Here is a 15,281-nt window from a genome sequence, read left to right as displayed (position 1 = left end):
ATGATCGGATCTTACTCACGTGATGTGAGCCATGTGATACCAGGTTGAGTGACGTGAGCTAGCTTCTTTAGAGAGGACGGCCCCCTCACCACTTTTGTTACCTTGTGACCGAGCAACGGCTCTCACGTGACTGGGATCCGGTCATGTGACACAGGTCCTAGAGTCTTGATAGAACTTTACAATCGCCTTATTTGATTAGAAACCTGTGATGCGTTTGCTATTGCACACCTCATAGGGTCGGCCCCCATATGGGCGTATTGTTTTGAGGTCACTTACAAAACGGACTATTTTCAGTGTGCTTTTCTAGCTTTATATAATACAAATGTGTTTCTAATGTGCACATCGGCGGCTCATTATGAGAGCTTGCAGATATGCACATTATATTTGCCACTGATCATTTAGGCAACACCCAAATCTCCTCCCTTCTGACCCTGTGACCCTTTAAGGGCGGTATGTTTGTAAGTATAAATATGTGTAGCCTTGTGCTGTTACTTTGTGCAGCTCTGTGTACCTGATGAAGGGGAGTGATTCCCCGAAACGCGTTGTATCGCTGCAATAAAAAGATTTCTTCTTGATCCTGGTGACTGGCTGACGGTAATTCGCGCCGTGGGACGTGTTTTTGTTCCTTTATACTATTATCTTCTTGGGGGCTCCAGGCTTCTCCGTTTGAAGATCTTCTGTGATCCCGTGGCTGCAGACCGCCCTATCCAGACATCCAGGCTTGTTTGATAATACCTACAATAGTGTTGTGCCTATCCTTGCACAACCATATAAGGTGAGCCTTACCATCTCTCTCCATATATCAATATATACCCACAGAATTACCCTATGGTGCGCCCATCTGTGTTTTTTTTTACAGATTTTAAACCAGCCTGATATATTACACTTCATACAAACACACACTTGAAATCAAACACGCGAACGCTCACAAACTTGCGTTGTTTGGCTGCTTGTATAAGTGCAGCTGTCAAACCAGTCTGCTTTTTTTTCTCTGGATTCAAAAGATTCTTAATGGGATTTAGGCCTGGATTTTGACTGGACCAGTCTAACACAAATGAACATGCTTTGATCTAAACTAAACATGAGCGAATCGAATCCCATGAAGTGGAATTAGATCCGAATTACAGGATAAATTAGATTTGCCTCGAAGCCGAATTTTCTCGTGCTTTGTGTTAGCAAATTAATTTAACCTGAAATAGTGTAAAAAACAAATAAATTCATACTTAACTCCTCTATTTGCTCACGACGGGCCACCAGCCGCCATCTTGATTGAAGATCTCTGACAAAATCCTGTGCGTGCTGACGTATGACATCACCATGCCGGTGTGATGACTAATCTCGCACCGCATGAGATTTCGTGCCAGATGCTCAAGCGAGATGGCGGCTGACCTGTTGCAAGCAAATGGAGGTGGTAAGTGTGATAGAATTTTTTTTTATGTTAATTTTACACCGTTTTTACATTCAGATGCCACGATCATGTATGAATGCGGCATCTGAGAGGTACAATGACAGGGGGGGGTGCTATCGCAGCTCCCTGTTATTGCATACGCTACTTACAAAAAAATGCGCTTTGTGATTAAGTAATTCGCCATTGAGCGAGTTTTTTAGATTCGCCCGATTCAACGAATTTTACAAAAAAATTCGCTTAACGGTGAATAAAAAGAAATTTTTGAAAGCAAGCCATAAGAAGTCCAGTTTGCAGTTTTCCACAAGCTATATAATGGGCAAAGTTTGTCACGAAGTGCATTTTTTTGTAAGTAGCTAATCTTTAATCTAAACCATTCAATTGTAGGTCTGGCTGTATGTTTAGGTTTGTTGTCCTACTGGAAGGTAAACCTTCAGCCCAGCCTCTAGTTTTTTGCAGCCTCTAACAGGTTTTTCTTCAGGACTGCCCTGTATTTAGCTCCATCCATCTTCCCATCAACTCTGACCAGCTTCCCTGTCCCTGCTGAAGAAAAGCATCCCCACAGCGTGATGAGCAATGTTAGTTTTCCGCCACAAATAGCATTTTGCATTTTAGGCCAAAAAGTTAATCTTTGGTCTCATCTGACCAGAGCACCTCCTTCCACATGTTTGCTTTGCCCATTATATAGCTTGTGGAAAACTGCAAACTGGACTTCTTATGGCTTGCTTTCAAAAATTTCTTTTTTTTGCCACTCTTCCATAAAGGGTAGATTTGTTGAGTACACAACTAATAGTTGTCTTGTGGACAGATTCTCCCACTTGAGATATGGATCTTTGCAGCTTCTCCAGAGAGACCATGAGCCTTTTGGCTGCTTCTTTAATTATTGCTCTCCTTGCCTAAGATGTCAGTTTAGGTGGATGGCCATGTCTTGGTAGGTTTGCAGTTGTGCTATACTTCTACTATGTTCCTTCCATTGAACACTTCTGTGTGTTTTTCAGAGTTTGGGATATACTTTTTTTTTATAACCGAACTTTGCTTTACACTTCTCCACAACTTTATCCCAGACTTGTCTGGTGTGTTCATTGGTTTTGATGATGTGGTCCGATGAAGTTCATTAACAAACCTCTGAGGCCTTCACAGAACAACTGTAGTTATATTGAGAATAAATTACACACAGGTGGACTCATTATATGACTTCTGAAAGCATTTGGCCATACTGGATTTTATTGTATTAAAGTACAGGGGGTTGAACACAAATGCACGCCAGACTTTTTTATATTTATAAAAAAAAAAAAAAAAGTTCATCATTTTCTTTTCACTTTATATACATACTTGCTAATTTATGTTGGTCTATCACATAAAAACCAATTAAAATACATTTAAGTTTGTGGGTGTAAGGTGAAAAAATTTGGAAAAATTCAAGTGGTATGAATACTTTTTCAAGGTACTTATATATAGCTAAACAATCTGGCAATGATCAGAAATTAATAGTTTGTTCCTGTTCTTTGCCCTGTGTTTCAGCCCATGGAAATGGTCCATTTGATAGCAATCAGACCATATTACTAATAAATGCATAAATCCAAGTAATTCCTAAAGTTTATTTACTTTTTCTTATAACTCTATTTGATTGGACCAAAAAGGATGTAGCTTCAGGTGGCCATACACAATAATGAATGTCAGCAGAAATTGGACCAATTGACCAATGTAAATAGGTAGCCAACTATAGTTTAGGCTTCAAGATCCTGATGTATCACCAACAAAATTTATGCCAAAAGGACACTTGGCTATGTGAGAGATTAGGTTTTATTTCTCTATATATATGTACTGTATTACTCTTTTCTGTCCACAAGATGGCAGCAAACCAGATGTGTGAGCCTTGTGTGCATTTCTTTGTCTTAAGGTCACTAGTGGAGGGGAGGGAGAGTTAGGTTGCCATTTTTGAATGTGCCAATGAAACTCAGAGTTGAAGTTGTTGAAACCACTTCTATCAAGTTAAGGAGCCAATAGACTTTTCTTAACCCCTTAGGGACACAGCCTTATTTCACCTTAAGGACCAGGCCATTTTTTGCAAATCTGACCAGTGTCACTTTAAGTGGTGATAACTTTAAAACTCTTTGACTTATCCAGGCCATTCTGAGATTGTTTTTTCGTCACATATTGTACTTCATGACACTGGTAAAATGAAGTAAAAAAAAATTCATTTTTATTTATAAAAAAATACCAAATTTACCAAAAATGTGTCAAAAATTGCAAATTTCCAAGTTTCAATTTCTCTACTTCTATAATACATAGTAATACCTAAAAAAATAGTTATTACTTTACATTCCCCATATGTCTACTTCGTGTTTGGAAAAATCTGGGAATGATATTTTATTTTTGGGGGATGTTACAAGGCTTAGAAGTTTAGAAGCAAATCTTGAAATTTTTCTGAAATTTTCAAAAACCCACTTTTTAGAGACCAGTTCAAGTCTGAAGTCACTTTGTGAGGCTCACATAATAGAAACCACCCAAAAATGACCCCATTCTAGAAACTACACGCCTCAAGGTATTCAAAACTGATTTTACAAACGTCGTTAACCCTTTAGGTGTTCCACAAGAGTTAATGGCAAATGGTGATAAAATTTCAAAATTTCGATTTTTTGGCAAATTTTCAATTTTAATCGATTTTTTCCAGTAACAAAGCAAGGGTTAACAGCCAAACAAAATGCTATATTTATTGCCTCGATTCTGTAGTTTGCAGAAACACCCCATATGTGGCCGTAAACTACTGTACGGGCACACAGTAGGGTGTAGAGGGAAAGGTGTGCCGTATGGTTTTTGGAAGCCAGATTTTGCTGGACTGGTTTTTTGACACCGTGTCCCATTTGAAGCCCCCCTGATGCACCCCTAGAGTAGAAACTCCAAAAAAGTGACCCCATGTTAGAAACTACAGGATAGGGTGGAAGTTTTGTTGGTACTAGTTTAGGGTACATATGATTTTTGGTTGCTCTATATTACACTTTTTCTGCGGCAAGGTAACAAGAAATATCTTTTTTGGCACCGTTTTTTTTTGTGTTATTTAAAACATTCATCTGACAGGTTAGATCATGTGGTAATTTTATAGAGCAGGTTGTCACGGACGCGGCGATACCTAATATGTATACAATTTTCTTATTTATGTAAGTTTTAAACAATGATTTCATTTCTGAAACAAAAAAAATGTTTTATTGTCTCCATAGTCTAAGAGCCATAGTTTTTTCAGTTTTTGGGGCGATTATCTTAAGTAGGGTCTCATTTCTTATGGGATGAGATGACGGTTTGATTGGCTCTATTTTGGGGTGCATATGATTTTTTGATCGCTTGCTATTACACTTTTTGTGGCGTAAGATGACAAAAAATTGCTTTTTTTACATTTATTTTTTATTTTTACGGTGGTCACCTGAGGGGTTAGGTCATGTGATATTTATATATATAGAGCCGGTCGATACGGATGCGGCGATACCTAATATGTATACTTTTTTTATTTATGTAAGTTTTACACAATGATTTCATTTTTGAAACAAAAAAATCATGTTTTAGTGTTTCCATAGTCTAAGAGCCATAGTTTTTTTTTGTTTTTTTCGCGATTATCTTGGGTAGGGTATGATTTTTGCGGGATGAGATGACGGTTTGATTGGTACTATTTTGGCGTACATGCAACTTTTAAATCACTTTTATTACCTTTTTTGTGAAGTAAGGTGGGCAAAATTTCAATTTTCTCATAGGTTTTTATTTTTTTATTTTTATGGCGTTCACCGTGCGGGGAAAGTAATATGACCATTTTATATATCAGGTCGTTACGGACGCAGCGATACCGATACCTAATATGTGTAGTGTATTTTATTTTAAATTTTTATTCAGTGATAAATGTTTTTTTTTTAACTTTACTTTTTCACTTTTTTTTACATTTATTTGACCCAGACCCACTTGGTTCTTGAAGATCCAGTGGGTCTGATATCTGTATAATACAGTACAGTACGCTATATAGTGTATTGTACTGAATTTTACTTACACTTTGTTTGAACAGATCTATGCCTTTAGCACAGATATGTTCAGCACCATGGCCAGCAGGATGCCTGAGAAGGCGTCCTGTTGCCATGGGAACCTTCCCCGTCTGCTCAGTTGTGGCCACAACTGCGCAGACGGGGAAGGGTAAGGAGGGGAGCTCCCTCCCTCTGTGACCCCATCCTGCCTGGGGGCTGCAAAGGCACAGCAGCCCTCCCGATGGGGGAGGGAGCTCTCGACTGTTAACCTCTGCTCTTCCATCCGTACGGACCGCGGTATGGAAAGGATTAAATGGCTGACATCGCAGCACAGATGTCAGCCGTTTATACCAGAGTGTCAGCAATGTGCTGACACTCTGGTATAACCACTGGCCACCAATGATTATTCAAGAGGAGGAGGGCGGGGGATCGTGATCCTGCCTGCCGCACCGCCCGCAAAATCTATATTTTGAGCATGTTAAAGTTTGACCACGGGGATCAGAAACTGCAAAAACTGATTTGGCACCACACAAAGAAGAAGAGAATCACATGAATTACGATAACAGCTAATAGTTGACTATTGAATCCAATGGACACGCATACACGAGGAGTGATTTTCTGAGCATAGTGAATACATTCAATATGCACTAAGGATATTTCAAGAATATTATTTTCCTTTATATAAGTGACTCGTCAGACTCATGTAATATAGACCCACATACACTAATAATATTATTGTAAAATGCATCCCATTTGGAAGCCGATTGGAGCATATAGTTTTAGTTCTACTGAACCCATCTTGCCAATTGTAGTCAAAAAAAATTCCACCACCATGAGTAGTGGTGCTGGGAAAGTTTTGGACTATTTCTGGACTGGTGCTCCTACACCATCCTTGGCACATGACTCTAATCAAGGTGAGCGGGGACAGAAGATAGTCATTTCACTTTCTACAGTTCAACTTACACAAGGGTCCTGGCCTAAAAAGGTGATATTTTGCACCAAAAGTTTGCCACAAAATTCTGTCACTGATTAATCAATAGTTGGTATAATGTTATAAAAAAGGTTTCTAGCTATGCACCAAATTTATCATCCAGAATGAGCCACTGATGTAAAGGCACTGTCCCGATGTATACAGTTTTAAGCATCTGTCTTTAAGAAGGATATACTGGAGCTGAACTTTCGGTCATTCAATTTGGAAAGAAGATGGTTAGGGCTGATACAATTACAATGTACTGTATAAATATATGAATAAACAGTACAGAGATTTTTCTAATAACTTTTTTATGATTAGACCTACAAGGCTTTACATCAACCTAGACGGGAATTTTTTAATAGCTGATTCTTTGAACAATTTCAAGAGGGGCCTGGATGCATTTATTTAATAAATTAGAATATATATTTTAGTTATTAGATTTCTGGAGATTAGCCATTGACCCAGGGATTTATTTTAACTTCAGATTTGGGAGCAATTTTCTCCCAAATATGTGCCAATGGCAATCTAAGTCAGATGGATTTTTACCCTTCTCTAAATAAACACAGTAGGCGCTTCTGATGTATGAGGCAGCTCCGGAGATGTAATACTTAATTGACTAGGTTAGTCACAGCTATCATTCAAAGCATGTTACTGCAGATATCATTTTCATTGTCATTCTGTCTTCTTTTCCAATATATCTAGTTTTATGATATAATGTAGACAATTGTTTAATAAATGTAAGCAAGACCTACTTTGTCACAGAAAAACAGGAAAGTATGAGTCATTTATTCTGCAGTTTCAACTTCGTACTCCTACAGCCCCTGCAGCTAAATCTTATTATGTAATAATTACCACTGACTAACAGATTTGACAACGTTTCAAAAAAATGTTCCAAGGACACATTTAACTGTCCTGACATAGGCTAATTTATTACAGGGAAATACACCTACATCATGACATTGTGAGTGGTTATAAATTTACTTTGTGTGGCTCCAGAAAGTGTAGACTTATCAGTCAGCCTATGACAATGAAACCTATAAAGACTTTCAGTTATGCAAACAAGACAAATATTTTTGAAGCATTGGTTGTCAGGTAAAATAACCCATTAACTAATAGAATATTGTGAGCAGGATTAGGCTAGCCCTCCAGAATAGCAGATAATCCACCCATGGGTCCAGGCTCTGACACAACGATCAAGGCCCAGAAGAAGACAACCCAATTCATTTGGAGATTGAGCTAAATGTTAAGGACCTATTTTACCTTTGGATTACATGTCTTGTGTGTGCAATAGAATTAAAGGAGTTTTCAAGGACCAACATATTGATGACCATATTTATGACAGGTCGTCAAAATGAGATTGATGGGTGTCCCACACCAAGTACCCACACTGGTCAGGAAGTAAACAGTGTATGGATTTGGAACACAACACCACCTTAGGGTTTGTCATCAAACTCAGATCGACAGGGGTCCACCTCTGACTACACTGAGGATGGAGTTATGTAATTCTGGTACCTGATTCCGGCAAAACACAGGTCCTGAACAAAGCGAAGTGGCAGGGGTGCAAGGAGTCAGACACTCCAATCTGATATTGGTACCCAATCCAAAGCATAGTTCAGCAAAATTTAGGTCCCGGAAAACCCCTTTAAGAGTAGAATGACACAAATTTACTATTAGTTAGATAGTCTAGACATGTAGACAGCAAATCTTTATATGTGCCAGAATCATCACAGTGGTTCAGGTTGTATGATAAATCTGGCACATCTATAGACATGAATATAGGAATACATTTTTAACAGTACTGAAAAAACCCTTTCTATTTTTGGGTTTCACATGTTTGTTTCTACTTCAACCTAGGATTCTCTTCCGTGTACTGTGGATTGCTAGGATTGCGAGAGTGGTGAGCTGACTTTTTTGTTTCATTTGCATCTATGGACAGCCTGTCTAAAAGTTTAAGACAACTTTTAATTGTACTACCTTCACATTTCTACACCGGAGATTTTGGTGCATTTCAGCTCAAAAAGTAGTATCTTAGGCCTTGACCCTTTCTCATTAAGCAGCAACCCTTTTTAGCTTCGCTACATCCCTTGTCAAGCCAGTTTAAGAAAGAGCAGATGCAACTTTTTGAGCCAGTTTGCTCAGCATTTTGTGCCAAAATCGAGACCTAAACACAATAGTAAATCTAGACCAATGTCTAAATGTTTCTGTTATATAATGATTTTTGTGGGCTAAAGTAGAAACATGGTGAGACATGCAATTTATTACAGCTGAACACCTTATTATACCGACATACTGATTTTGGATCAACAGGCTGAAGATTCTGTCTACATCTATTGAGGTTCCTAGGCAATATCAAGATAGAAATGTAGATGTCAGCACATAAAAAGGAAATGCTGCTGCAAATATTACTCAATGAACCATTAGATGTTTATTCACTGGTATTTTGACAGCACAACAGAGGACAAATGCTGTAATTATAGTTTGACATGTTATTCACATTGGATATGGTGTCCCTCAGTAGAGATGGCCTTGCGGTTCTCCCAGTGGTCTTTTTGCGGCGAACTTTGCTCGTTCGCGATTTGCTGAACGGGCGAACATATGGCGATGTCCGCCGGCTCCATATTCTTTTACATTGTGAAGAACTTTGACCCATGACACAACCATCAGGTGGTACAAAACAGCCAATTGAGACGTTTCAGCACATGGACACACCCCCTACCTTATAAATAAACCTGATCTGGCCCCATTTTACATTCAGTCTTTTGCCAGTGTAGGGAGAGGTTGCTGTGTGGAGCAGGGACAGACTGTTAGGGAAACCAAACGCTAGCTAATAGGGCCACAAAAGTCATTTTAAGGACTGGTATAGGTGTGTTATCGATAGGTGTGACATACTGAGGGGTGTAATATACTTATAATATACTTTCTAACATAGAAAGTATATTATAGTGCATTTGAATTGTGCAGCAGTTGTGTGCGGTTCTGCTGCGATATTGCAGCTACACAGAGGGACAAATGCTATTGGAACAAATAACTTCTACTGGTGTGATATACTGTTCCAGTTGCCCCACAAAAAAATGATTGAAGCAGAGGTGTTATATATTAATAATATACTTTCTATATAGTGCATTTGGGTAGTGCAGCATTTGTTTGCGGTTTTGCTGTGTTACCTCAGCTACAGATAGTGAAAATCGCCATTGGAACAAATCATTTCTACTGGTGTGATATACCAGTTGCCCCCCCAAAAAAACGGATTGAAGCAGGGGTCTTTTATACCAATTATATACTTTCTAAATAGTGCATTTGGGTAGTGCAGCATTTGTCTGTGGCATTGCTGCGTAACCGCAGCTACAGATAATGACAAATGATATTCGTACAAATAATTTCTACTGGTGTGAAATACCAGTTGCCCCACAAAAATACTGATTGAAGCAGGAGTGTTATATACCAATTATATACTTGAGGAAGCAGCACGCGAAACGCGCGTCAGGGTGTGGACTGGTGGTGCATGTCTGTGGTGGGAATTCCTGTTGGTCAGTATAATACCTATGATTACGATTTATTATATGTTAGTCAGCATTTTCATATAGTGTTGTGATCTATTTACATATTATCTGTGTACTCAGCCTGGTGAACCCCTGTTTGCCATTTTATAGTCTTTGTGGAGATTTCACTATATGGTATTGATGTATCTAGTCTCACTATTTATTAATTGTACACTGGTGTGATTTATATTTATTACTATCTTTTTACCATGGTTGTATGTAGTAAGGGTATTTATTAGGCACTTTATTTGGCTGTAGTTATCAAATTTCACAGCACTTTTTGAGCCAGCTGTATGTTTTGCACTGAGTAGTATATTTACTGACCATGATATATTTGCATTAGCACTTTATTATTCTGCTAACAGTCATGCACCATCAGTCATTTGTGTTTTAATATTTTAATTGTTGTGAATTGTCGTTCAGTTGAAGTGATAATATGAAGTGATGTACTAATAAATATATTCTTTGATATGCACATGGTGTTGATTTAGTTTTTTACACGGAGACTCATATTTTTTGTAGGTTTCATGATCTAGAGTAAGCCTTTTTTTGGGGAGGGAAAGTTTTTTTTTCTTTTACATAATGGTATGTGATTAGATTTTATCTCAATAAATAGGGAGCTTTATTACAGAGAGTAAAAAGTGACCTAAGGCCTTCTTTAAATGGGTTGGCCCATCTCAGACATTGATGGCAAATAGCTAAGATATGCCATCAATGTCAGATAGATGTGGGTCCCACATATGGGACCTGATCCTAGCTCCAGAACAGGGCCCCGGAAATGAAGGAGAGCATACCACACTTGCACAGCGTGTTCTCCAATCATCACTATGGGAGCTCCGAAAACAGTCAAGCAAGCGTGGTTGGCGATTTTTCGGGGCTCCTATAGCGGTGAATGGAGAGTGCACCACACAAGAACAGTCTCCTTCCATTTACCTCTTTGAGCCAGTGCTCAGTTGTTTTTGGAACTCCCACAGAGGTAAACAGAGGGTGGCCGTGCAAGTATGGATTTTCTCTGTTCACTTTGGGGGTCCCATTCTGGAGATGGGAGCGGGTCCCAGAGATGGGATCTGCACCTATCTGACATTGATGCCATATCCTACCGAGTGATATGCCATCAATGTCTGAGATAGGCCAACTGCTTTAAAGGAAGCTCATGACCATTTTTTCACTCATTAAACAGTTCCTGGTGCCCTGTAGGTGACACGTGGCTGTTCTGAGCGACATGCAAATTATATCACTAACCAAAAAATATCAACACAATGCACAAAGTAATCAAGGTAGTAAATCACATTTTTATTATATAATTAATTGGAATAAAACATACAGTATAATATATATATATATATATATATATATATATATATATATATATATATATATATATAAAAGCAGAGGCTTTCATTTCTATTTTTATCTGTTTGATTCATCTATTTTACATTGCATTTGTTTTTCTGATTGATTGTACGATAAAGATGTGATTTAATACGATGATTATTTTTGCATTATGCTGATACTTTTGCTCAAGAATATATATTTATTCACAACGCGGGCTTATTTGTGTATGTCCAATTAATGGATTGACCATATGCAACTTGATTGAAAAGAGCCCAATGGGTGGTCAGGGCTAACAGTACCAGGCACTCTCTGTTCCTCCCCAGTGTGTTTTCTCTCCACTTCCTTCAACTCTCATTGTCAACAAGACCTAGATAAAATCCTGTGCAAGAGCTCTACTGACTCATCTTATGCCTGCACAGTCAGCACTGTTCTGTGAGAGGCGCCATTATCGGGTTCACTACACTTGAGCAACAAGCTTGTGCTGTGCTGGGTATTGACTGCCCAAGAGCAAGGTGAGTCCAGCACTGTGCCTGCTGATGGGGGGGGGGGGGTTCAATATAGATGGAAGTGCCTGGTACCGTAGCCACTGCCCAGGAGGAACAGAGCTGAGAATGGGAGTGCTAGGGGCTTTGGCTGCAACAGTTATTCACATAAATCACAGTGGCAGTCCTCACATTATTATTATTATTGATTATTAAAGCGCCATTCATTCCATAGTGCTGTACATATGATAAGGGGTGCACATACATAATACAGACAATTGCACTAATCATAAACAAAATGAGTTACAAACTGGTACAGAAGGAGAGAGGGCCCTGCCCATGAGGGCTTACAATCTACATGGTATGGGAGAAGTACGGGTTAAGTTGGTCATGGCGGTATAGAGGCAGTAGGGTCACTGGTTGTAGGCTTGTCTGAAGAGGTGGGTTTTCAGGTTTCTTTTGAAGGATTCCACTGTAGGTGAGAGTCTTATATGTTGGGGTAGCGAGTTCCAGAGTATGGGGGATGCACGGGAGAAATCCTGGAGTCGTTTGTGGGAAGAGGCAATAAGAGGAGAGGAGAGAAGGAGGTCTTGTGAGGATTGGAGAGTGTGTGTGGGGGTGTATCGGGAAAGTAGCTCAGAGATGTAGGGAGGGGACAGGTTATGGACGGCCTTATATGTATTTGTAAGTACTTTGAAGTGAATTCGTTGGGCAATGGGGAGCCAGTGAAGGGATTGGCAAAGGGGAGAGGCAGAGGAATAATAGGGTGAGAGGTGGATTAGTCGGGCAGCAGAGTTGAGGATAGATTGGAGGGGTGCGAGAGTGCTAGATGGAAGGCCACAGAGGAGAATGTTGCAGTAGTCTAGGCAGGAGATAATGAGGGCATGTACAAGTATTTTTGCAGATTCAAAGTTAAGGAAAGCGCGGATGCGGGAGATGTTTTTGAGTTGGAGGCTAAACGTCCGGTCTGTGAGGTATGATGTGATCCAGGAGAGGGCCAGGTCAGTGATGCCAAGAGATGAGAGAGTTTGCAACAGAAGGGAGTGGTCAACAGTGTCGAAGGCAGAGGACAGGTCAAGGAGAAGGAGGACAGAGTATTGTTTCTTAGTTTTGGCTGTTAGTAGGTCATTGGTGACTTTGGTAAGGGCAGTCTCGGTCGAGTGGTGGGGTTGGAAGCCAGATTGTAGGCGGTCAAAGAGGGAGCAGGAGGAGAGGTGGGAGGACAGTTCTGAATGGACATGTTGTTCAAGTAGCTTTGAGGCATATGGAAGAAGTGATATGGGGCGATAACTGGACAAAGAGGATGGGTCAAGTGAAGGCTTTTTGAGGATGGGTGTAATGGTAGTGTGTTTAAAAGCAGAGGGGAAGACACCACAGTTTAGTGATAGGTTGAAGAGATTAGTTAGGGCTGGGATAAACACTGCAGTGAGGTTAGGGATTAGGTGGGATGGGATTGGGTCAAGTGCACAGGTGGTCAGATGAGATTTGGAGAGTAGAGTGGAGGGTTTTTCTTCTGTAATGGTAGAGAAGCGGGTTTTGGAAGAAGAGGACCGAGCAGTTGTGTAGAGGGTCTGTGGGGACTGTGTAGTAAAGATTTCTCTGATGTGGACTATCTTTTGTTTGAAATATTTGGCAAAGTCCTCAGCTGAGAAGAGAGGAGATGGTGGGGGCGCTGGGGGATGGAGAAGGCAGTTAAAAGTGCTAAAAAGTTGTTTAGGGCTGTGTGACAGGGAAGATATGAGAGATGAGAAGTAGGCCTGTTTTGCATCAGCGAGTGAGGATTTGAATATGAGGAGGGATTGCTTGTATGCGGTGAAATGATCTTTAGAATGGGATTTCTTCCATCGCTGCTCAGCAGCCCTGGAAGCTTGTCTGAGTTTTTGGGTCAGGTTGGTGTGCCAGGGTTGTCTGTTGATTTTCTGGATTTTGTTGTGTGTGAGGGGGGCAACAGTGTTCAGAGCTGTACTTAATGTGGTGTTATATAGGGTGGTAGCAGCTTCTGGGTCTTGGAGGCAACAGATGGTAGAGAGTGGGAGAAGAGAGTCAGAAAGCAAGCAAAAGCCAAGCTGTTTGAGGTTCCTGCGGGGGTGTGCTAGTGTGTGGACTGGGGGAGCTGCAGAAGAGACCAATGAAGAGAAGGTGAGTAGGTTGTGGTCGGATAAGGGGAGAGGCGAATTCGAAAGGTTAGATAGGGAGCAGAGGCGGGAAAAGATCAGATCCAGAGTGTGACCATCTCTGTGGGTGGGAGCTGAAGGCCACTGTGATAGGCCGAAGGAGGAAGAGAGTGACAGGAGTTTAGAAGCAGCCGAGTGGCATGTGTCAATAGGAATGTTGAAGTCACCCATGATGATAGTGGGGATGTCGGCAGAAAGAAAGTGTAGTAGCCAGGTGTTAAAGTGGTCAAGAAAGATGGTGGCTGGGCCTGGAGGGCGGTAAATGACTGCTACTTGAAGGTTGGAGGGAGAGTAGATGAGAACAGAGTGTACTTCAAATGAGGTGAGTGTAATGGAGGGTGGCAGTGGAGTTGGGCTGTAGGAGCAGGTGTCTGATAGGAGAAGACCAACTCCTCCACCATGTTTGCAGCCGGGGAGGGGGGTGTGAGTGAATTGAAATCCACTATAAAAGAGTGCAGCAGGGGAAGTGGTGTCTGAGGGTGTCAGCCATGTTTCTGTGAGACCCAGAAAGGAAAGGTTTTGAGAGATGAACAGTTCATGAATGTACGACAGTTTGTTACAGACGGAGCGCGCGTTCCATAATGCTCCTGCAAGAGGAACCAAAGGGGCAGGGGTAAAAGGAATGGTAATTAGGTTTAAGGAGTTGCAGAAATGTGTAGAAGGAGATTTGTAGTGGGACATGGAGGTGATAGTGGGGATTTGCTGAGGGGGTCCTGGATTTGGAGAGATATTACCAGCAGTAAGGAGAAGCAGAGAAAGTGTTAATAGATGAGAATAAGAAAGGGCATGAGGTGTCTGTGTGTGTTCGGGAAGGAAGTGTTTTATGTTTGCAAACAGGTTTGTGCAAGTGGTCAGATGAGAAGGTAAGATGGAGGAAGAGATGAATAGTTCCTTGCTGGGTGAATGGATGTGGGGGTATTTCAGGAGGTTGTGGAAAAGTAGGAGGAGTAAGAGGAAAAATGTAAACATTGTTAGCATTGACTATGTCTGTAATTACCTGTGGTCCCATTGTGGTATAATTCAGTCTGTGCACTTAAGAGTTGCACTTGAGATGTTGCATGTGGAAAGACCAAGGTCTGAAAAGACCTAGGATCTTAGATTTATACCACTCAGTGTTCAATCAGGTGTGAGGGGGCTACATTTGGTCTAATCAAGGAGGGCCAGATACAGGGGTGAAATAGTCAATGTAAACAAATACTCAATAAATCCAGCAGGGAAAGAGACATTAATAGTTCAGACAAGACATACCAGGATTTAGAAGGAGAGATGAGAGGGATGGACAAGATCAGACTATCATCAATGCTTCCTTGGGCTGGGCAGTGACAGGAGAGTGCACCCTTTCTTCTCTTGAGGCACACACTCATGTTGGGGT

At 40.6% G+C, this 15,281-nt stretch overlaps 1 protein-coding gene across 2 annotated transcripts in view; it reads right to left on the bottom strand.

The window, feature by feature from the left end:
• Positions 1-15,281, bottom strand: part of PLPPR4 (phospholipid phosphatase related 4) — a 153,678-nt gene that overhangs the window by 56,712 nt on the left and 81,685 nt on the right. The window lies entirely within an intron of this gene.

This window comes from Bufo gargarizans, chromosome 7, assembly GCF_014858855.1.
Source record: "Bufo gargarizans isolate SCDJY-AF-19 chromosome 7, ASM1485885v1, whole genome shotgun sequence".
Taxonomy (NCBI): domain Eukaryota; kingdom Metazoa; phylum Chordata; class Amphibia; order Anura; family Bufonidae; genus Bufo; species Bufo gargarizans.
Note: the sequence above shows the minus strand (reverse complement) of the source record. Positions and strands in the feature narration are given on the sequence as shown.